At 48.2% G+C, this 24,877-nt stretch overlaps 5 non-coding genes across 5 annotated transcripts; all 5 read left to right on the plus strand.

Moving 5' to 3' along the window:
* Window positions 1-1,913: 1,913 nt before the first annotated feature.
* Window positions 1,914-1,985, plus strand: Trnat-agu (transfer RNA threonine (anticodon AGU)). The gene has a single exon. It is a non-coding gene; the product is annotated as a tRNA-Thr (tRNA).
* A 6,749-nt stretch (window positions 1,986-8,734) lies between these two features.
* On the plus strand, window positions 8,735-8,806 carry Trnat-agu (transfer RNA threonine (anticodon AGU)). The gene has a single exon. It is a non-coding gene; the product is annotated as a tRNA-Thr (tRNA).
* Window positions 8,807-10,083: 1,277 nt separating this feature from the next.
* On the plus strand, window positions 10,084-10,155 carry Trnat-agu (transfer RNA threonine (anticodon AGU)). Its single transcript has one exon. It is a non-coding gene; the product is annotated as a tRNA-Thr (tRNA).
* A 1,468-nt stretch (window positions 10,156-11,623) lies between these two features.
* Window positions 11,624-11,695, plus strand: Trnat-agu (transfer RNA threonine (anticodon AGU)). The gene has a single exon. It is a non-coding gene; the product is annotated as a tRNA-Thr (tRNA).
* A 6,747-nt stretch (window positions 11,696-18,442) lies between these two features.
* Window positions 18,443-18,514, plus strand: Trnat-agu (transfer RNA threonine (anticodon AGU)). Its single transcript has one exon. It is a non-coding gene; the product is annotated as a tRNA-Thr (tRNA).
* Window positions 18,515-24,877: the final 6,363 nt, after the last annotated feature.

Raw genomic sequence — 24,877 nt, forward strand, 5'->3', positions numbered from 1 at the left:
CTTGGCTGCCCTGTGTACAGACTAGAAAACACCTTGGTCTCTACGTTACGGCCCGGCCTCTGGACATGTCTCACAAAAATTGGATACCCAAAATTCAGGCGATAAAAGCACTCCTGCGCGACCAGAACATGCGACACCTCGATCGTCTGCAGCGAGCCTTTTTCGTCAACTCTTATGCCCTCTCTAAATTACAATTTGTTGCCGCCGTCCTACCTATGCCACCCACAGTAGCAAGATCACTCCTAGCGGCGGCCGCCTGGTACGTCTGGAAGCTCAATATTTTTAAGGTTTCCTTCACCACGACAGCACTGCCATGCGATATGGGAGGCCTTGGCTTGAAAAACCCCGGCATTCATGCCCTAGCCCTGTATCTGAAACGCTCATGGCAGATACTCACCGCCAGCGAGGACACCGTCACGAAGCGGCTCTATCAACTGTCCCGCCCCCGCAATATATCTCCGCCTGTGGACATTGGCCACGTCGGCCCGCACTTTCAGCATATAGCACTGTATTACCTTGAAAGTAGCTATCTCGACGACGAGCTTTTCAAGAAGCCGACGGTAAAACTGTACCGCCACTTACTTCGGCCGTCACTGCCTGGCCCCTTGGAAAAGAAGTATCCGGCTTGCAATTGGTCCCTCGTTTGGGCTAACATCCATAATCCAACGCTTCCGACAGATGTCCGCTCCGAATGGTATGACGTGGTCGCTGACACTATTCCGACGAAAGAAAAGCGGCACAGGATTAATCTTGCACCCAGTCCCTACTGCGACTTGTGCCACATGGTTGAGACTATTGCACATCTGTTTGTCTGCAAGGATCAAGTGCACATCTGGAATTGGACGCGCAAAAAACTCGCTGTGCTCAACCGGACTGCGCCTCATGCGATTCAGATCCACGACATTCTGCGCCCGGACTACCGACTCTTCCCTGCAGCCAAACATAACAGCTACCTATGGCTTATGGGACATTTTATCCACTATATTCTGTCCGGCAGTGCGCCTAATGTCTTAGATTTTCAAGTATATCTCTCACACCAACACTGGCGCACAACCAACCAATATGGGCACCGGTATCAGTCAACATTTCAAAATTTTCTTCACATCGTCCTTGAGATGAAGTAGGACGTGGATAACATGAATATCTGTTATAACAATTCGTTTTTCCTGTACTATAGTCAAGGTTATACTCACAGCAAAGACTTCCATTGGTCTCATTGTGATTCTGAATAAAGCAACGTATGAGATCAAGAATATGTCCTTCCCAGGATCAGTTATTTCTACGACATATTAAATTTGGTCTATTTTGAATGAAACAAAAGCGCAAAACAGACAGCAGAAACGAGCAAAGAAGATGGATAGAAAACAAACGAATATACAAATTACAACGAACAAAAAAAAAAAAAAAGCTAAAAAAAAACTAAAAAAAAACAAATGGATAAGGCGTCGGACTTTAATAAAAAAAAAGTTGGTAGATCGTCACACTCTTAATCCAAGGGTTAATTAGAAAAAAAAAAGTCGGTAGAACATAAGGCTCTTAATCCCAGGGTCGTGGGTTCGAGCCCCACGTGGGGAGGAACGGAATTTTGTTCCTCTGCAGATGTAACTTACCGTTTTTCTGATTAACGTGATGTAATGGAAATAGCAACTTTAAACTTTGCCCACGTCTCCGTCAGTCGCTACGAAACTGTATTTGAAGGTGAAGGTGATTTTGTAGACATGTTTGAAAGACATGTTCTGAAATGCAAGTGGTGTTATTTGGAGAGCACTTCCTTTACGTGTCAGATGTGTAGCCAAGCAGTAATGGGTCGCCATAGCTGCAAATATTAGACGGTAATATGAAGTGTTGTCAGCTGAAGTCTGATGATCCAGACGACCGTAAGGATGAAGTACGCAAAAGTACCGCTAGGCCGCGCCTCTTTAGCTCAGTGGCAGAGCACTGGTCTAGTAAACCAGGGGTCGTGAGTTCGATCCTCACAGGAGGCAGACGAATTTTGGATATCAGTTGCGCGTCGTGGCCTTATAGCAAACAGTATCTGGGATGACTAACAATTAGCGAGAGGCGTTTTATTAAGAATTACTCTCAGATGTGATTAAGGCGAATGGCGCAGATAAAGCATTTGCCAAAGCGGTACAGCATAAGGTGGGATGGGACAGTCTGAAATATATTATATAGATGTATTTCTCACATATCTCAGAGCCTTCCGCGGTTGTCGTCGTCGTCGTCGTCGTCGTCGTCGTCGTCGCCGCCACTTCTGCAGAAGTAGCAAATGGACATCGTAGCAAATGCGGCGAGGGACGCCCTGCCTTACATTTCCGAATGCACAAAGTGTGTGGTTTAGTTTCCCAGTCTATATTTGGTAGGTCTCGTAGCAGGTTGAATGTATCAAATGGTGGGAAAGAGCAAGGAGCAGCGTCTGTGTAGAACGAAAACACAACTCTCAGTGGTGTGAGCGTTTTGAGATGAGTCGTATATAAGTTACACTTGTTTGTCAGTGACCGTGTGGCCTAATGGATAAGGCGTCGGACGTTGTATCCGAAGATTGCGTGTTTGATTCCTCTCTCGGTCGTGTTTTTCCAGATCTGAAAAAGAAACATACCGTTTTAGTGTAGCACTTGAGCAGTACGAAACCGTGTGAATGTTGCTGTTGACCATTTTCTGCTTGGAGATGCTCTTCAGCTTAAAACACGCACAACAAGGCCGGTGTTAACTAGCGAATTGGTTTGCATATTGCTGTCGCCGCGTGTTTTTGACCGGCACTTGCACATCTAAAATAACGTCGGAAAGTAACTCGTTCGGCTTATGAGTCACATCAAGTATGTGTGTTAATTTTGACGAAACTAGCTCTGCAGGTTGTCATGCAATTCTGTTACCTCTCAGAAATGATTATGAAATAAAAGTGAACTACGTGACGAGTGTGACGTTAGGAAAACATTAGGCAACATGGGGAGGTTCTGTATGGGACCAATCAACCCAAACGAGTACTGTGTGACGTGCTAACCGGCATATACTCACCGAGGCAGCGCGGCTAGCTCAGTCAGTCGAGGCGCGGCCGTCGTGCAGGTCGGACGTGCCTGGAGCGTTGTTTACGTGCTCAGCTGCGGCCTGCGGTGCGGCACGTGGTGAGTCGAGGGCCGTTGCGGCGCGCAAACATCTTGTTTGTAACGAATAGAACCTAACATGGATCACCCAGAGCGGAAAGATACTTTGAAGTTTATGTTTGATGGAAGTTTTTCTCGACCGAAATATTACGAAGTCGAACGATTTCTCGATGAAGACGTAAAATTGCCTCCCACCGATATCATTGGTATCCATTTGTCTATTGTCAGTAGCACAGTTTATATCAAATTGCGTGACCCAGAATTGTGCGACAAAATCATCGATTCATGTGGCGGTACCTATAAATTTCGACACAGTGACGGGAATGTTGGTGAGGTGACTGTTGTCCACGCTGGTCTTGGTATTCGTACCGTCAGGATTTTCGAGTTGCCTTTTGAAATCTCGGCTGAACAAATTAATGCTTCTATTAAGTCCTACGGCAAAATTATCAGTAACATTGCCGAAAAGTGGGCCCCGTTCCATAAGTACCCTGTTTTGAACGGTGTGCGGCAAATTAAGATCGAATTGCAACGGCATATTCCGTCCTACCTAACGATTTGTGGATATAGGGCGATAATCATATATGAGGGACAGCCTCGTACATGTTCAGGCTGTAATTCCACGGGACACGTCCGGGCACAGTGCATCCAACGACGTGTAACGCAGGTGCCTGCGGGTGAACTGGGCCCTCCCCCGCAACCGACAATATTACCGACTACTCATGTAACGGCGGTCCGTGCAAATACACCCACTGCGTCGGCTGCGGAAGTCGGACTTAGTGTGGCCGATGTTACGAATGACGGAGATGTACCTATGGAAATCTCTACCGCTCAGGAAGCCTTGCCGGTCGCTGGCTTGCTAGCGGCGGTGCCGCGTGACGCCTCACGTGAGGAAGCCAGGGTTGACGTTGTGGAGGCGGCCACTACCGCCACTGACAGCCAGCAAGAGACAGAGACTCTTCCTCTTCCTTTAAAGAATGCGGAAGCCTCTGTCAGTGGGTCCTCCCCGAAAAAGCACAAGAAACGTCGGATCGCTCGTCCGGCGGCAGCTCAATCGGCACCTCCCTTGCGTGAAAAGGCCAAACACGCGGGCCGCATGATCTGCGATGACACTTCGGGGACCGAAGATTGTCTTCCGTCGTTGGCCTCACCCATGAATATTGACGATGATGTATCCAACCTTGACACGGGGAGGGCACATATTAGTGCACCTCCGCGGACGGCCCAAGTTGCAGATGTGCAGGGTGACGGCCCGCAATGTGGTTCCGGAACTGCTGCAGCAGGCGCGACGACGGCTGTGTCTGTCGATAATTGGGCGGATGATATTGAAGATATGACTGGCAATCCCGAGCGTGAAGAACCGATGGCAACTGGTGATACGCTGCTTACGTCTCGGCGCAATGCAGCATCCACGGACGGCGACGTCTAGACTTATACGACCTCCGAAGCGGACGACTGTTGAAGGGATAAAAATCGTACCTGTTTTCATCTGCAGATGACCACTCATCCCACATCGCTCCGTTCACGACAATTCTATAAGATTTCTACCATAAATGTTAACCGCATTGTCTCTCAAGCAAAAATCCACAGCCTTCGACATTATTTACGGGCCGCTGATATAGATATTCTGTTCGTACAGGAAGCACTGACTCCACTCCTAGCCGACGTCCCCGGTTATGACGCCATTGTCAATATAGGGACGGAGGCAGGTACGATCATTCTGTATCGGGAAGGCATTGAATGTTCTTGTTTGTCCATGTTACCTACCGGACGAGGCATTGCCGCACAGTTCCATGATGTACTCCTTCTTAATGTGTACGCCCCTTCCGGTTCCAACGCGCGAGCGGCGAGGACGGAGTTTTACACGGGAGAGATAGCGAATCTAATCACCGACTTGCGTCTGCGTATTATTATGGGTGGTGACTTTAACTGCGTATTGCGCCGCACCGATCAAACGCCGAACTTTAACTTCAGCCAGGAACTGCTAACACTGGTTACAGAATTGCAGTCAGTCGACACGTGGGCGACCTTACACCCAGATGAAGTTGCCTTTACTCACTTTACGCAGACATCTTCCAGCAGGTTAGATCGCATATATGTGCAACGCGGTCTTTTAGCCGACGTGGGAACTTGCGAATATTGGCCCGTTAATTTCAGTGACCATATCGCTTACCACATCGTCTTTAATCACTCACCGCAGAAAGTTTATAGAGGCTTCGGACGATGGCAACTCAACTGTCGCCTCTTACAATACGCCACTTTAGAGCGTGAGATCCGGTCAGTTTGGCACTCCGTAACATCAAGCAGGCCCACGTATTCCACGTGGATTGATTGGTGGACGCTTCATGCAAAGGGGAAACTCATTACTTGCATCAAGCACCACGCCCGGATTCGTGCTCGCGGTGAGAAGGAAATTACTGAATTCTATTTCTGTGCCCTGCGAGAATTGTACCGGGATTATCATCAGGTGCCTAATAACATCACGCACGTACGCAGACTCCAAGCCAAGATTACATCCTTGACGGCGTGCACCGCCGTCGGCCACCAGATTCGAGCACGTGACTCCACAAACTTGCCGCAACAGCAGACGTCAGTCCATCATATCGTCCAACAGTTACGTGCAGCGCGTAGGAAACTTATTCATAAGTTGCAGGATGCAGACGGTGCTTGTTATACCCTACAGCGAGACATCAAAAACCATGTTACCAACCACTTTGCTGCACTTTACACCTGTGCTGGTGTACCACATGAGAAAGTGCGAGAATGGTATCTTTCTGGACCCCCGCCGTACCGCATTACCGACGACCTCAATCGGGACCTGCTTGCTCCCTTTACCAAAGAAGAACTGAAGGATGCCCTGCTTGCTGCGCCACGAAATAAATCTCCGGGCACGGACGGGCTCTCTGTCGAGTTTTACGTCAAATATTGGCCTATATTAGGGGACGAACTCACAGAGATGTACAATGAAGTACTACGTGGGATTGCTCTACCCCCAGCCTTCACAGAAGGGTTAACTGTTTTAATACCTAAGACGCCGACGCCGACCACCACCAAAGATCTGCGGCCCATTACTCTGCTCAATGCCGACTTTAAGCTTCTGACGCGCGCCCTCAATGCCCGGTTACGGCAGCTGTTACCCTATCTTCTGGGACCATACCAAATGAGTGCGATCCGTGGTCGGTCGCTGTCCACCATTTTGGCGCTATATCGGGATCTCGTCTCCCTCACCTGGGCCACCCGCACTCCTATGGCCATAGCATTTCTTGACTTCGATAAGGCTTACGATCGAGCTGACTATCACTATCTCAGCGGCGTGATGGAATCAATGGGCTTCAGTCTTAATTTTATCCACCTCATCAACAACTGTATCAGTGGTACCCGTACACGCTTCCTGATCAATAATACATTGACGGAGTACATCCAGCTCTCACGGGGTATCAAGCAAGGCAGTCCACTTTCAACGACGCTCTATGCGATCCTCATGGAACCCTTGTTGCGCCATCTACATCATAGCCTCCCTGGATTCCAGTTTTATGGTATCAAGTCTGTGGTCCAAGCTTACGCAGACGATGTCAGCGTGCTTCTTAACGACGTTCGCGATGTCACCGCAGCGAAACGCATTCTTGAGGAATTCCAAAGAGGTAGTGGTGCCATGTTAAACGTCAATAAATCCGCCGCCTTAACGCTTGGTCAAGAACGACCTATCACAGGCGACGCTTGGCTGCCCTGTGTACAGACTAGAAAACACCTTGGTCTCTACGTTACGGCCCGGCCTCTGGACATGTCTCACAAAAATTGGATACCCAAAATTCAGGCGATAAAAGCACTCCTGCGCGACCAGAAGATGCGACACCTCGATCGTCTGCAGCGAGCCTTTTTCGTCAACTCTTATGCCCTCTCTAAATTACAATTTGTTGCCGCCGTCCTACCTATGCCACCCACAGTAGCAAGATCACTCCTAGCGGCGGCCGCCTGGTACGTCTGGAAGCTCAATATTTTTAAGGTTTCCTTCACCACGACAGCACTGCCATGCGATATGGGAGGCCTTGGCTTGAAAAACCCCGGCATACATGCCCTAGCCCTGTATCTGAAACGCTCATGGCAGATACTCACCGCCAGCGAGGACACCGTCACGAAGCGGCTCTATCAACTGTCCCGCCCCCGCAATATATCTCCGCCTGTGGACATTGGCCACGTCGGCCCGCACTTTCAGCATATAGCACTGTATTACCTTGAAAGTAGCTATCTCGACGACGAGCTTTTCAAGAAGCCGACGGTAAAACTGTACCGCCACTTACTTCGGCCGTCACTGCCTGGCCCCTTGGAAAAGAAGTATCCGGCTTGCAATTGGTCCCTCGTTTGGGCTAACATCCATAATCCAACGCTTCCGACAGATGTCCGCTCCGAATGGTATGACGTGGTCGCTGACACTATTCCGACGAAAGAAAAGCGGCACAGGATTAATCTTGCACCCAGTCCCTACTGCGACTTGTGCCACATGGTTGAGACTATTGCACATCTGTTTGTCTGCAAGGATCAAGTGCACATCTGGAATTGGACGCGCAAAAAACTCGCTGTGCTCAACCGGACTGCGCCTCATGCGATTCAGATCCACGACATTCTGCGCCCGGACTACCGACTCTTCCCTGCAGCCAAACATAACAGCTACCTATGGCTTATGGGACATTTTATCCACTATATTCTGTCCGGCAGTGCGCCTAATGTCTTAGATTTTCAAGTATATCTCTCACACCAACACTGGCGCACAACCAACCAATATGGGCACCGGTATCAGTCAACATTTCAAAATTTTCTTCACATCGTCCTTGAGATGAAGTAGGACGTGGATAACATGAATATCTGTTATAACAATTCGTTTTTCCTGTACTATAGTCAAGGTTATACTCACAGCAAAGACTTCCATTGGTCTCATTGTGATTCTGAATAAAGCAACGTATGAGATCAAGAATATGTCCTTCCCAGGATCAGTTATTTCTACGACATATTAAATTTGGTCTATTTTGAATGAAACAAAAGCGCAAAACAGACAGCAGAAACGAGCAAAGAAGATGGATAGAAAACAAACGAATATACAAATTACAACGAACAAAAAAAAAAACTAAAAAAAAAAACAAAAAAAAAAACAAATGGATAAGGCGTCGGACTTTAATAAAAAAAAAAAAAAAAAAAAGTTGGTAGAGCGTCACACTCTTAATCCAAGGGTTAATTAGAAAAAAAAGTCGGTAGAACATAAGGCTCTTAATCCCAGGGTCGTGGGTTCGAGCCCCACGTGGGGAGGAACGGAATTTTGTTCCTCTGCAGATGTAACTTACCGTTTTTCTCATTAACGTGATGTAATGGAAATAGCAACTTTAAACTTTGCCTACTTCTCCGTCAGTCGCAAGGAAACTGTATTTGAAGGTGAAGGTGATTTTGTAGACATGTGTGAAAGACATGTTCTGAAATGCAAGTGGTGTTATTTGGAGAGCACTTCCTTTACGTGTCAGATGTGTAGGCAAGCAGTAATGGGTCGCCATAGCTGCAAATATTAGACGGTAATATGAAGTGTTGTCAGCTGAAGTCTGATGATCCAGACGACCGTAAGGATGAAGTACGCAAAAGTACCGCTAGGCCGCGCCTCTTTAGCTCAGTGGCAGAGCACTGGTCTAGTAAACCAGGGGTCGTGAGTTCGATCCTCACAGGAGGCAGACGAATTTTGGATATCAGTTGCGCGTCGTGGCCTTATAGCAAACAGTATCTGGGATGACTAACAATTAGCGAGAGGCGTTTTATTAAGAATTACTGTCAGATGTGATTAAGGCGAATGGCGCAGATAAAGCATTTGCCAAAGCGGTACAGCATAAGGTGGGATGGGACAGTCTGAAATATATTATATAGATGTATTTCTCACAGGTGTCGTAGCAGGTTGAATGTATCAAATGGGTGGGAAAGAGCAAGGGGCAGCGTCTGTGTAGAACGAAAACACAACTCCTCAGTGGTGTGAGCGTTTCGAGATGAGTCGTATATAAGTTCCACTTGTTTGTCAGTGACCGTGTGGCCTAATGGACAAGGCGTCGGACTTCGTATCCGAAGATTGCGTGTTTGATTCCTCTCTCGGTCGTGTTTTTCCAGATCTGAAAAAGAAACATACCGTTTTAGTGTAGCACTTGAGCAGTACGAAACCGTGTGAATGTTGCTGTTGACCATTTTCTGCTTGGAGATGCTCTTCAGCTTAAAACACGCACAACAAGACCGGTGTTAACTAGCGAATTGGTTTGCATATTGCCGTCGCCGCGTGATTTTGACTGGCACTTGCACATCTAAAATAACGTCGGAAAGTAACTCGTTCGGCTTATGAGTCACATCAAGTATGTGTGTTAATTTTGACGAAACTAGCTCTGCAGGTTGTCATGCAATTCTGTTACCTCTCAGAAATGATTATGAAATAAAAGTGAACTACGTGACGAGTGTGACGTTAGGAAAACATTAGGCAATATGGGGAGGTTCTGTATGGGACCAATCAACCCAAACGAGTACTGTGTGACGTGCTAACCGGCACATACTCACCGAGGCAGCGCGGCTAGCTTAGTCGGTAGAACATAAGGCTCTTAATCCCAGGGTCGTGGGTTCGAGCCCCACGTGGGGAGGAACGGAATTTTGTTCCTCTGCAGATGTAACTTACCGTTTTTCTGATTAACGTGATGTAATGGAAATAGCAACTTTAAACTTTGCCTACGTCTCCGTCAGTCGCTACGAAACTGTATTTGAAGGTGAAGGTGATTTTGTAGACATGTGTGAAAGACATGTTCTGAAATGCAAGTGGTGTTATTTGGAGAGCACTTCGTTTACGTGTCAGATGTGTAGGCAAGCAGTAATGGGTCGCCATAGCTGCAAATATTAGACGGTAATATGAAGTGTTGTCAGCTGAAGTCTGATGATCCAGACGACCGTAAGGATGAAGTACGCAAAAGTACCGCTAGGCCGCGCCTCTTTAGCTCAGTGGCAGAGCACTGGTCTAGTGAACCAGGGGTCGTGAGTTCGATCCTCACAGGAGGCAGTCAAATTTTGGATATCAGTTGCGCGTCGTGGCCTTATAGCAAACAGTATTTGGGATGACTAACAATTAGCGAGAGGCGTTTTATTAAGAATTACTCTCAGATGTGATTAAGGCGAATGGCGCAGATAAAGCATTTGCCAAAGCTGTACAGGATAAGGTGGGATGGGACAGTCTGAAATATATTTTATAGATGTATTTCTCACATATCTCAGAGCCTTCCGCGGTTGTCGTCGTCGTCGTCGTCGTCGTCGTCGTCGTCGTCGTCGTCGTCGCCGCCGCCGCCACTTCTGCAGAAGTAGCAAATGGACATCGTAGCAAATGCGGCGAGGGACGCCCTGCCTTACATTTCCGAATGCACAAAGTGTGTGGTTTAGTTTCCCAGTCTATATTTGGTAGGTCTCGTAGCAGGTTGAATGTATCAAATGGGTGGGAAAGAGCAAGGGGCAGCGTCTGTGTAGAACGAAAACACAACTCCTCAGTGGTGTGAGCGTTTCGAGATGAGTCGTATATAAGTTCCATATGTTTGTCAGTGACCGTATGGCCTAATGGACAAGGCGTCGGACTTCGTATCCCAAGATTGCGTGTTTGATTCCTCTCTCGGTGGTGTTTTTCCAGATCTGAAAAAGAAACATACCGTTTTAGTGTAGCACTTGAGCAGTACGAAACCGTGTGAATGTTGCTGTTGACCATTTTCTGCTTGGAGATGCTCTTGAGCTTGAAACACGCACAACAAGACCGGTGTTAACTAGCGAATTGGTTTGCATATTGCCGTCGCCGCGTGTTTTTGACTGGCACTTGCACATCTAAAATAACGTCGGAAAGTAACTCGTTCGGCTTATGAGTCACATCAAGTATGTGTGTTAATTTTGACGAAACTAGCTCTGCAGGTTGTCATGCAATTCTGTTACCTCTCAGAAATGATTATGAAATAAAAGTGAACTACGTGACGAGTGTGACGTTAGGAAAACATTAGGCAACATGGAGAGGTTCTGTATGGGACCAATCAACCCAAACGAGTACTGTGTGACGTGCTAACCGGCGTATACTCACCGAGGCAGCGCGGCTAGCTCAGTCGGTAGAACATAAGGCTCTTAATCCCAGGGTCGTGGGTTCGAGCCCCACGTGGGGAGGAACGGAATTTTGTTCCTCTGCAGATGTAACTTACCGTTTTTCTGATTAAAGTGATGTAATGGAAATAGCAACTTTAAACTTTGCCTACGTCTCCGTCAGTCGCTACGAAACTGTATTTGAAGGTGAAGGTGATTTTGTAGACATGTGTGAAAGACATGTTCTGAAATGCAAGTGGTGTTATTTGGAGAGCACTTCCTTTACGTGTCAGATGTGTAGGCAAGCAGTAATGGGTCGCCATAGCTGCAAATATTAGACGGTAATATGAAGTGTTGTCAGCTGAAGTCTGATGATCCAGACGACCGTAAGGATGAAGTACGCAAAAGAACCGCTATACCACGCCTCTTTAGCTCAGTGGCAGAGCACTGGTCTAGTAAACCAGGGGTCGTGAGTTCGATCATCACAGGAGGCAGACGAATTTTGGATATCAGTTGCGCGTCGTGGCCTAATAGCAAACAGTATCTGGGATGACGAGCAATTAGCGAGAGGCGTTTTATTAAGAATTACTCTCAGATGTGATTAAGGCGAATGGCGCAGATAAAGCATTTGCCAAAGCGGTACAGCATAAGGTGGGATGGGACAGTCTGAAATATATTTTATAGATGTATTTCTCACATATCTCAGAGCCTTCCGCGGTTGTCCTCGTCGTCGTAGTCGTCGTCGCCGCCGCCGCCGCCGCCTCTTCTGCAGAAGTAGCAAATGGACATCGTAGCAAATGCGGCGAGGGACGCCCTGCCTTACATTTCCGAATGCACAAAGTGTGTGGTTTAGTTTCCCAGTCTATATTTGGTAGGTCTCGTAGCAGGTTGAATGTATCAAATGGGTGGGAAAGAGCAAGGGGCAGCGTCTGTGTAGAACGAAAACACAACTCTCAGTGGTGTGAGCGTTTTGAGATGAGTCGTATATAAGTTCCACTTGTTTGTCAGTGACCGTGTGGCCTAATGGATAATTCGTCGGACGTCGTATCCGAAGATTGCGTGTTTGATTCCTCTCTCGGTCGTGTTTTTCCAGATCTGAAAAAGAAACATACCGTTTTAGTGTAGCACTTGAGCAGTACGAAACCGTGTGAATGTTGCTGTTGACCATTTTCTGCTTGGAGATGCTCTTCAGCTTAAAACACGCACAACAAGGCCGGTGTTAACTAGCGAATTGGTTTGCATATTGCCGTCGCCGCGTGTTTTTGACTGGCACTTGCACATCTAAAATAACGTCGGAAAGTAACTCGTTCGGCTTATGAGTCACATCAAGTATGTGTGTTAATTTTGACGAAACTAGCTCTGCAGGTTGTCATGCAATTCTGTTACCTCTCAGAAATGATTATGAAATAAAAGTGAACTACGTGACGAGTGTGACGTTAGGAAAACATTAGGCAACATGGGGAGGTTCTGTATGGGACCAATCAACCCAAACGAGTACTGTGTGACGTGCTAACCGGCATATACTCACCGAGGCAGCGCGGCTAGCTCAGTCAGTCGAGGCGCGGCCGTCGTGCAGGTCGGACGTGCCTGGAGCGTTGTTTACGTGCTTAGCTGCGGCCTGCGGTGCGGCACGTGGTGAGTCGAGGGCCGTTGCGGCGCGCAAACATCTTGTTTGTAACGAATAGAACCTAACATGGATCACCCAGAGCGGAAAGATACTTTGAAGTTTATGTTTGATGGAAGTTTTTCTCGACCGAAATATTACGAAGTCGAACGGTTTCTCGATGAAGACGTAAAATTGCCTCCCACCGATATCATTGGTATCCATTTGTCTATTGTCAGTAGCACAGTTTATATCAAATTGCGTGACCCAGAATTGTGCGACAAAATCATCGATTCATGTGGCGGTACCTATAAATTTCGACACAGTGACGGGAATGTTGGTGAGGTGACTGTTGTCCACGCTGGTCTTGGTATTCGTACCGTCAGGATTTTCGAGTTGCCTTTTGAAATCTCGGCTGAACAAATTAATGCTTCTATTAAGTCCTACGGCAAAATTATCAGTAACATTGCCGAAAAGTGGGCCCCGTTCCATAAGTACCCTGTTTTGAACGGTGTGCGGCAAATTAAGATCGAATTGCAACGGCATATTCCGTCCTACCTAACGATTTGTGGATATAGGGCGATAATCATATATGAGGGACAGCCTCGTACATGTTCAGGCTGTAATTCCACGGGACACGTCCGGGCACAGTGCATCCAACGACGTGTAACGCAGGTGCCTGCGGGTGAACTGGGCCCTCCCCCGCAACCGACAATATTACCGACTACTCATGTAACGGCGGTCCGTGCAAATACACCCACTGCGTCGGCTGCGGAAGTCGGACTTAGTGTGGCCGATGTTACGAATGACGGAGATGTACCTATGGAAATCTCTACCGCTCAGGAAGCCTTGCCGGTCGCTGGCTTGCTAGCGGCGGTGCCGCGTGACGCCTCACGTGAGGAAGCCAGGGTTGACGTTGTGGAGGCGGCCACTACCGCCACTGACAGCCAGCAAGAGACAGAGACTCTTCCTCTTCCTTTAAAGAATGCGGAAGCCTCTGTCAGTGGGTCATCCCCGAAAAAGCACAAGAAACGTCGGATCGCTCGTCCGGCGGCAGCTCAATCGGCACCTCCCTTGCGTGAAAAGGCCAAACACGCGGGCCGCATGATCTGCGATGACACTTCGGGGACCGAAGATTGTCTTCCGTCGTTGGCCTCACCCATGAATATTGACGATGATGTATCCAACCTTGACACGGGGAGGGCACATATTAGTGCACCTCCGCGGACGGCCCAAGTTGCAGATGTGCAGGGTGACGGCCCGCAATGTGGTTCCGGAACTGCTGCAGCAGGCGCGACGACGGCTGTGTCTGTCGATAATTGGGCGGATGATATTGAAGATATGACTGGAAATCCCGAGCGTGAAGAACCGATGGCAACTGGTGATACGCTGCTTACGTCTCGGCGCAATGCAGCATCCACGGACGGCGACGTCTAGACTTATACGACCTCCGAAGCGGACGACTGTTGAAGGGATAAAAATCGTACCTGTTTTCATCTGCAGATGACCACTCATCCCACATCGCTCCGTTCACGACAATTCTATAAGATTTCTACCATAAATGTTAACCGCATTGTCTCTCAAGCAAAAATCCACAGCCTTCGACATTATTTACGGGCCGCTGATATAGATATTCTGTTCGTACAGGAAGCACTGACTCCACTCCTAGCCGACGTCCCCGGTTATGACGCCATTGTCAATATAGGGACGGAGGCAGGTACGATCATTCTGTATCGGGAAGGCATTGAATGTTCTTGTTTGTCCATGTTACCTACCGGACGAGGCATTGCCGCACAGTTCCATGATGTACTCCTTCTTAATGTGTACGCCCCTTCCGGTTCCAACGCGCGAGCGGCGAGGACGGAGTTTTACACGGGAGAGATAGCGAATCTAATCACCGACTTGCGTCTGCGTATTATTATGGGTGGTGACTTTAACTGCGTATTGCGCCGCACCGATCAAACGCCGAACTTTAACTTCAGCCAGGAACTGCTAACACTGGTTACAGAATTGCAGTCAGTCGACACGTGGGCGACCTTACACCCAGATGAAGTTGCCTTTACTCACTTTACGCAGACATCTTCCAGCAGGTTAGATCGCATATATGTGCAACGCGGTCTTTTAGCCGACGTGGGAACTTGCGAATATTGGCCCGTTAATTTCAGTGACCATATCGCTTACCACATCGTCTTTAATCACTCACCGCAGAAAGTTTATAGAGGCTTCGGACGATGGCAACTCAACTGTCGCCTCTTACAATACGCCACTTTAGAGCGTGAGATCCGGTCAGTTTGGCACTCCGTAACATCAAGCAGGCCCACGTATTCCACGTGGATTGATTGGTGGACGCTTCATGCAAAGGGGAAACTCATTACTTGCATCAAGCACCACGCCCGGATTCGTGCTCGCGGTGAGAAGGAAATTACTGAATTCTATTTCTGTGCCCTGCGAGAATTGTACCGGGATTATCATCAGGTGCCTAATAACATCACGCACGTACGCAGACTCCAAGCCAAGATTACATCCTTGACGGCGTGCACCGCCGTCGGCCACCAGATTCGAGCACGTGACTCCACAAACTTGCCGCAACAGCAGACGTCAGTCCATCATATCGTCCAACAGTTACGTGCAGCGCGTAGGAAACTTATTCATAAGTTGCAGGATGCAGACGGTGCTTGTTATACCCTACAGCGAGACATCAAAAACCATGTTACCAACCACTTTGCTGCACTTTACACCTGTGCTGGTGTACCACATGAGAAAGTGCGAGAATGGTATCTTTCTGGACCCCCGCCGTACCGCATTACCGACGACCTCAATCGGGACCTGCTTGCTCCCTTTACCAAAGAAGAACTGAAGGATGCCCAGCTTGCTGCTCCACGAAATAAATCTCCGGGCACGGACGGGCTCTCTGTCGAGTTTTACGTCAAATATTGGCCTATATTAGGGGACGAACTCACAGAGATGTACAATGAAGTACTACGTGGGATTGCTGTACCCCCAGCCTTCACAGAGGGGTTAACTGTTTTAATACCTAAGACGCCGACGCCGACCACCACCAAAGATCTGCGGCCCATTACTCTGCTCAATGCCGACTTTAAGCTTCTGACGCGCGCCCTCAATGCCCGATTACGGCAGCTGTTACCCTATCTTCTGGGACCATACCAAATGAGTGCGATCCGTGGTCGGTCGCTGTCCACCATTTTGGCGCTATATCGGGATCTCGTCTCCCTCACCTGGGCCACCCGCACTCCTATGGCCATAGCATTTCTTGACTTCGATAAGGCTTACGATCGAGCTGACTATCACTATCTCAGCGGCGTGATGGAATCAATGGGCTTCAGTCTTAATTTTATCCACCTCATCAACAACTGTATCAGTGGTACCCGTACGCGCTTCCTGATCAATAATACATTCACGGAGTACATCCAGCTCTCACGGGGTATCAAGCAAGGCAGTCCACTTTCAACGACGCTCTATGCGATCCTCATGGAACCCTTGTTGCGCCATCTACATCATAGCCTCCCTGGATTCCAGTTTTATGGTATCAAGTCTGTGGTCCAAGCTTACGCAGACGATGTCAGCGTGCTTCTTAACGACGTTCGCGATGTCACCGCAGCGAAACGCATTCTTGAGGAATTCCAAAGAGATAGTGGTGCCATGTTAAACGTCAATAAATCCGCCGCCTTAACGCTTGGTCAAGAACGACCTATCACAGGCGACGCTTGGCTGCCCTGTGTACAGACTAGAAAACACCTTGGTCTCTACGTTACGGCCCGGCCTCTGGACATGTCTCACAAAAATTGGATACCCAAAATTCAGGCGATAAAAGCACTCCTGCGCGACCAGAACATGCGACACCTCGATCGTCTGCAGCGAGCCTTTTTCGTCAACTCTTATGCCCTCTCTAAATTACAATTTGTTGCCGCCGTCCTACCTATGCCACCCACAGTAGCAAGATCACTCCTAGCGGCGGCCGCCTGGTACGTCTGGAAGCTCAATATTTTTAAGGTTTCCTTCACCACGACAGCACTGCCATGCGATATGGGAGGCCTTGGCTTGAAAAACCCCGGCATTCATGCCCTAGCCCTGTATCTGAAACGCTCATGGCAGATACTCACCGCCAGCGAGGACACCGTCACGAAGCGGCTCTATCAACTGTCCCGCCCCCGCAATATATCTCCGCCTGTGGACATTGGCCACGTCGGCCCGCACTTTCAGCATATAGCACTGTATTACCTTGAAAGTAGCTATCTCGACGACGAGCTTTTCAAGAAGCCGACGGTAAAACTGTACCGCCACTTACTTCGGCCGTCACTGCCTGGCCCCTTGGAAAAGAAGTATCCGGCTTGCAATTGGTCCCTCGTTTGGGCTAACATCCATAATCCAACGCTTCCGACAGATGTCCGCTCCGAATGGTATGACGTGGTCGCTGACACTATTCCGACGAAAGAAAAGCGGCACAGGATTAATCTTGCACCCAGTCCCTACTGCGACTTGTGCCACATGGTTGAGACTATTGCACATCTGTTTGTCTGCAAGGATCAAGTGCACATCTGGAATTGGACGCGCAAAAAACTCGCTGTGCTCAACCGGACTGCGCCTCATGCGATTCAGATCCACGACATTCTGCGCCCGGACTACCGACTCTTCCCTGCAGCCAAACATAACAGCTACCTATGGCTTATGGGACATTTTATCCACTATATTCTGTCCGGCAGTGCGCCTAATGTCTTAGATTTTCAAGTATATCTCTCACACCAACACTGGCGCACAACCAACCAATATGGGCACCGGTATCAGTCAACATTTCAAAATTTTCTTCACATCGTCCTTGAGATGAAGTAGGACGTGGATAACATGAATATCTGTTATAACAATTCGTTTTTCCTGTACTATAGTCAAGGTTATACTCACAGCAAAGACTTCCATTGGTCTCATTGTGATTCTGAATAAAGCAACGTATGAGATCAAGAATATGTCCTTCCCAGGATCAGTTATTTCTACGACATATTAAATTTGGTCTATTTTGAATGAAACAAAAGCGCAAAACAGACAGCAGAAACGAGCAAAGAAGATGGATAGAAAACAAACGAATATACAAATTACAACGAACAAAAAAAAAAAAAAAGCTAAAAAAAAACTAAAAAAAAAACAAATGGATAAGGCGTCGGACTTTAATAAAAAAAAAGTTGGTAGATCGTCACACTCTTAATCCAAGGGTTAATTAGAAAAAAAAAAGTCGGTAGAACATAAGGCTCTTAATCCCAGGGTCGTGGGTTCGAGCCCCACGTGGGGAGGAACGGAATTTTGTTCCTCTGCAGATGTAACTTACCGTTTTTCTGATTAACGTGATGTAATGGAAATAGCAACTTTAAACTTTGCCCACGTCTCCGTCAGTCGCTACGAAACTGTATTTGAAGGTGAAGGTGATTTTGTAGACATGTTTGAAAGACATGTTCTGAAATGCAAGTGGTGTTATTTGGAGAGCACTTCCTTTACGTGTCAGATGTGTAGCCAAGCAGTAATGGGTCGCCATAGCTGCAAATATTAGACGGTAATATGAAGTGTTGTCAGCTGAAGTCTGATGATCCAGACGACCGTAAGGATGAAGTACGCAAAAGTACCGCTAGGCCGCGCCTCTTTAGCTCAGTGGCAGAGCACTGGTCTAGTAAACCAGGGGTCGTGAGTTCGATCCTCACAGGAGGCAGACGAATTTTGGATATCAGTTGCGCGTCGTGGCCTTATAGCAAACAGTATCTGGGATGACTAACAATTAGCGAGAGGCGTTTTATTAAGAATTACTCTCAGATGTGATTAAGGCGAATGGCGCAGATAAAGCATTTGCCAAAGCGGTACAGCATAAGGTGGGATGGGACAGTCTGAAATATATTATATAGATGTATTTCTCACATATCTCAGAGCCTTCCGCGGTTGTCGTCGTCGTCGTCGTCGTCGTCGTCGTCGTCGCCGCCACTTCTGCAGAAGTAGCAAATGGACATCGTAGCAAATGCGGCGAGGGACGCCCTGCCTTACATTTCCGAATGCACAAAGTGTGTGGTTTAGTTTCCCAGTCTATATTTGGTAGGTCTCGTAGCAGGTTGAATGTATCAAATGGTGGGAAAGAGCAAGGAGCAGCGTCTGTGTAGAACGAAAACACAACTCTCAGTGGTGTGAGCGTTTTGAGATGAGTCGTATATAAGTTACACTTGTTTGTCAGTGACCGTGTGGCCTAATGGATAAGGCGTCGGACGTTGTATCCGAAGATTGCGTGTTTGATTCCTCTCTCGGTCGTGTTTTTCCAGATCTGAAAAAGAAACATACCGTTTTAGTGTAGCACTTGAGCAGTACGAAACCGTGTGAATGTTGCTGTTGACCATTTTCTGCTTGGAGATGCTCTTCAGCTTAAAACACGCACAACAAGGCCGGTGTTAACTAGCGAATTGGTTTGCATATTGCTGTCGCCGCGTGTTTTTGACCGGCACTTGCACATCTAAAATAACGTCGGAAAGTAACTCGTTCGGCTTATGAGTCACATCAAGTATATGTGTTAATTTTGACGAAACTAGCTCTGCAGGTTGTCATGCAATTCTGTTACCTCTCAGAAATGATTATGAAATAAAAGTGAACTACGTGACGAGTGTGACGTTAGGAAAACATTAGGCAACATGGGGAGGTTCTGTATGGGACCAATCAACCCAAACGAGTACTGTGTGACGTGCTAACCGGCATATACTCACCGAGGCAGCGCGGCTAGCTCAGTCAGTCGAGGCGCGGCCGTCGTGCAGGTCGGACGTGCCTGGAGCGTTGTTTACGTGCTCAGCTGCGGCCTGCGGTGCGGCACGTGGTGAGTCGAGGGCCGTTGCGGCGCGCAAACATCTTGTTTGTAACGAATAGAACCTAACATGGATCACCCAGAGCGGAAAGATACTTTGAAGTTTATGTTTGATGGAAGTTTTTCTCGACCGAAATATTACGAAGTCGAACGATTTCTCGATGAAGACGTAAAATTGCCTCCCACCGATATCATTGGTATCCATTTGTCTATTGTCAGTAGCACAGTTTATATCAAATTGCGTGACCCAGAATTGTGCGACAAAATCATCGATTCATGTGGCGGTACCTATAAATTTCGACACAGTGACGGGAATGTTGGTGAGGTGACTGTTGTCCACGCTGGTCTTGGTATTCGTACCGTCAGGATTTTCGAGTTGCCTTTTGAAATCTCGGCTGAACAAATTAATGCTTCTATTAAGTCCTACGGCAAAATTATCAGTAACATTGCCGAAAAGTGGGCCCCGTTCCATAAGTACCCTGTTTTGAACGGTGTGCGGCAAATTAAGATCGAATTGCAACGGCATATTCCGTCCTACCTAACGATTTGTGGATATAGGGCGATAATCATATATGAGGGACAGCCTCGTACATGTTCAGGCTGTAATTCCACGGGACACGTCCGGGCACAGTGCATCCAACGACGTGTAACGCAGGTGCCTGCGGGTGAACTGGGCCCTCCCCCGCAACCGACAATATTACCGACTACTCATGTAACGGCGGTCCGTGCAAATACACCCACTGCGTCGGCTGCGGAAGTCGGACTTAGTGTGGCCGATGTTACGAATGACGGAGATGTACCTATGGAAATCTCTACCGCTCAGGAAGCCTTGCCGGTCGCTGGCTTGCTAGCGGCGGTGCCGCGTGACGCCTCACGTGAGGAAGCCAGGGTTGACGTTGTGGAGGCGGCCACTACCGCCACTGACAGCCAGCAAGAGACAGAGACTCTTCCTCTTCCTTTAAAGAATGCGGAAGCCTCTGTCAGTGGGTCCTCCCCGAAAAAGCACAAGAAACGTCGGATCGCTCGTCCGGCGGCAGCTCAATCGGCACCTCCCTTGCGTGAAAAGGCCAAACACGCGGGCCGCATGATCTGCGATGACACTTCGGGGACCGAAGATTGTCTTCCGTCGTTGGCCTCACCCATGAATATTGACGATGATGTATCCAACCTTGACACGGGGAGGGCACATATTAGTGCACCTCCGCGGACGGCCCAAGTTGCAGATGTGCAGGGTGACGGCCCGCAATGTGGTTCCGGAACTGCTGCAGCAGGCGCGACGACGGCTGTGTCTGTCGATAATTGGGCGGATGATATTGAAGATATGACTGGCAATCCCGAGCGTGAAGAACCGATGGCAACTGGTGATACGCTGCTTACGTCTCGGCGCAATGCAGCATCCACGGACGGCGACGTCTAGACTTATACGACCTCCGAAGCGGACGACTGTTGAAGGGATAAAAATCGTACCTGTTTTCATCTGCAGATGACCACTCATCCCACATCGCTCCGTTCACGACAATTCTATAAGATTTCTACCATAAATGTTAACCGCATTGTCTCTCAAGCAAAAATCCACAGCCTTCGACATTATTTACGGGCCGCTGATATAGATATTCTGTTCGTACAGGAAGCACTGACTCCACTCCTAGCCGACGTCCCCGGTTATGACGCCATTGTCAATATAGGGACGGAGGCAGGTACGATCATTCTGTATCGGGAAGGCATTGAATGTTCTTGTTTGTCCATGTTACCTACCGGACGAGGCATTGCCGCACAGTTCCATGATGTACTCCTTCTTAATGTGTACGCCCCTTCCGGTTCCAACGCGCGAGCGGCGAGGACGGAGTTTTACACGGGAGAGATAGCGAATCTAATCACCGACTTGCGTCTGCGTATTATTATGGGTGGTGACTTTAACTGCGTATTGCGCCGCACCGATCAAACGCCGAACTTTAACTTCAGCCAGGAACTGCTAACACTGGTTACAGAATTGCAGTCAGTCGACACGTGGGCGACCTTACACCCAGATGAAGTTGCCTTTACTCACTTTACGCAGACATCTTCCAGCAGGTTAGATCGCATATATGTGCAACGCGGTCTTTTAGCCGACGTGGGAACTTGCGAATATTGGCCCGTTAATTTCAGTGACCATATCGCTTACCACATCGTCTTTAATCACTCACCGCAGAAAGTTTATAGAGGCTTCGGACGATGGCAACTCAACTGTCGCCTCTTACAATACGCCACTTTAGAGCGTGAGATCCGGTCAGTTTGGCACTCCGTAACATCAAGCAGGCCCACGTATTCCACGTGGATTGATTGGTGGACGCTTCATGCAAAGGGGAAACTCATTACTTGCATCAAGCACCACGCCCGGATTCGTGCTCGCGGTGAGAAGGAAATTACTGAATTCTATTTCTGTGCCCTGCGAGAATTGTACCGGGATTATCATCAGGTGCCTAATAACATCACGCACGTACGCAGACTCCAAGCCAAGATTACATCCTTGACGGCGTGCACCGCCGTCGGCCACCAGATTCGAGCACGTGACTCCACAAACTTGCCGCAACAGCAGACGTCAGTCCATCATATCGTCCAACAGTTACGTGCAGCGCGTAGGAAACTTATTCATAAGTTGCAGGATGCAGACGGTGCTTGTTATACCCTACAGCGAGACATCAAAAACCATGTTACCAACCACTTTGCTGCACTTTACACCTGTGCTGGTGTACCACATGAGAAAGTGCGAGAATGGTATCTTTCTGGACCCCCGCCGTACCGCATTACCGACGACCTCAATCGGGACCTGCTTGCTCCCTTTACCAAAGAAGAACTGAAGGATGCCCTGCTTGCTGCGCCACGAAATAAATCTCCGGGCACGGACGGGCTCTCTGTCGAGTTTTACGTCAAATATTGGCCTATATTAGGGGACGAACTCACAGAGATGTACAATGAAGTACTACGTGGGATTGCTCTACCCCCAGCCTTCACAGAAGGGTTAACTGTTTTAATACCTAAGACGCCGACGCCGACCACCACCAAAGATCTGCGGCCCATTACTCTGCTCAATGCCGACTTTAAGCTTCTGACGCGCGCCCTCAATGCCCGGTTACGGCAGCTGTTACCCTATCTTCTGGGACCATACCAAATGAGTGCGATCCGTGGTCGGTCGCTGTCCACCATTTTGGCGCTATATCGGGATCTCGTCTCCCTCACCTGGGCCACCCGCACTCCTATGGCCATAGCATTTCTTGACTTCGATAAGGCTTACGATCGAGCTGACTATCACTATCTCAGCGGCGTGATGGAATCAATGGGCTTCAGTCTTAATTTTATCCACCTCATCAACAACTGTATCAGTGGTACCCGTACACGCTTCCTGATCAATAATACATTGACGGAGTACATCCAGCTCTCACGGGGTATCAAGCAAGGCAGTCCACTTTCAACGACGCTCTATGCGATCCTCATGGAACCCTTGTTGCGCCATCTACATCATAGCCTCCCTGGATTCCAGTTTTATGGTATCAAGTCTGTGGTCCAAGCTTACGCAGACGATGTCAGCGTGCTTCTTAACGACGTTCGCGATGTCACCGCAGCGAAACGCATTCTTGAGGAATTCCAAAGAGGTAGTGGTGCCATGTTAAACGTCAATAAATCCGCCGCCTTAACGCTTGGTCAAGAACGACCTATCACAGGCGACGCTTGGCTGCCCTGTGTACAGACTAGAAAACACCTTGGTCTCTACGTTACGGCCCGGCCTCTGGACATGTCTCACAAAAATTGGATACCCAAAATTCAGGCGATAAAAGCACTCCTGCGCGACCAGAAGATGCGACACCTCGATCGTCTGCAGCGAGCCTTTTTCGTCAACTCTTATGCCCTCTCTAAATTACAATTTGTTGCCGCCGTCCTACCTATGCCACCCACAGTAGCAAGATCACTCCTAGCGGCGGCCGCCTGGTACGTCTGGAAGCTCAATATTTTTAAGGTTTCCTTCACCACGACAGCACTGCCATGCGATATGGGAGGCCTTGGCTTGAAAAACCCCGGCATACATGCCCTAGCCCTGTATCTGAAACGCTCATGGCAGATACTCACCGCCAGCGAGGACACCGTCACGAAGCGGCTCTATCAACTGTCCCGCCCCCGCAATATATCTCCGCCTGTGGACATTGGCCACGTCGGCCCGCACTTTCAGCATATAGCACTGTATTACCTTGAAAGTAGCTATCTCGACGACGAGCTTTTCAAGAAGCCGACGGTAAAACTGTACCGCCACTTACTTCGGCCGTCACTGCCTGGCCCCTTGGAAAAGAAGTATCCGGCTTGCAATTGGTCCCTCGTTTGGGCTAACATCCATAATCCAACGCTTCCGACAGATGTCCGCTCCGAATGGTATGACGTGGTCGCTGACACTATTCCGACGAAAGAAAAGCGGCACAGGATTAATCTTGCACCCAGTCCCTACTGCGACTTGTGCCACATGGTTGAGACTATTGCACATCTGTTTGTCTGCAAGGATCAAGTGCACATCTGGAATTGGACGCGCAAAAAACTCGCTGTGCTCAACCGGACTGCGCCTCATGCGATTCAGATCCACGACATTCTGCGCCCGGACTACCGACTCTTCCCTGCAGCCAAACATAACAGCTACCTATGGCTTATGGGACATTTTATCCACTATATTCTGTCCGGCAGTGCGCCTAATGTCTTAGATTTTCAAGTATATCTCTCACACCAACACTGGCGCACAACCAACCAATATGGGCACCGGTATCAGTCAACATTTCAAAATTTTCTTCACATCGTCCTTGAGATGAAGTAGGACGTGGATAACATGAATATCTGTTATAACAATTCGTTTTTCCTGTACTATAGTCAAGGTTATACTCACAGCAAAGACTTCCATTGGTCTCATTGTGATTCTGAATAAAGCAACGTATGAGATCAAGAATATGTCCTTCCCAGGATCAGTTATTTCTACGACATATTAAATTTGGTCTATTTTGAATGAAACAAAAGCGCAAAACAGACAGCAGAAACGAGCAAAGAAGATGGATAGAAAACAAACGAATATACAAATTACAACGAACAAAAAAAAAAAAACTAAAAAAAAAACAAAAAAAAAACAAATGGATAAGGCGTCGGACTTTAATAAAAAAAAAAACAAAAAAAAAAGTTGGTAGAGCGTCACACTCTTAATCCAAGGGTTAATTAGAAAAAAAAGTCGGTAGA

Source organism: Schistocerca gregaria, chromosome 4 (assembly GCF_023897955.1).
Source record: "Schistocerca gregaria isolate iqSchGreg1 chromosome 4, iqSchGreg1.2, whole genome shotgun sequence".
Lineage (NCBI taxonomy): Eukaryota > Metazoa > Arthropoda > Insecta > Orthoptera > Acrididae > Schistocerca > Schistocerca gregaria.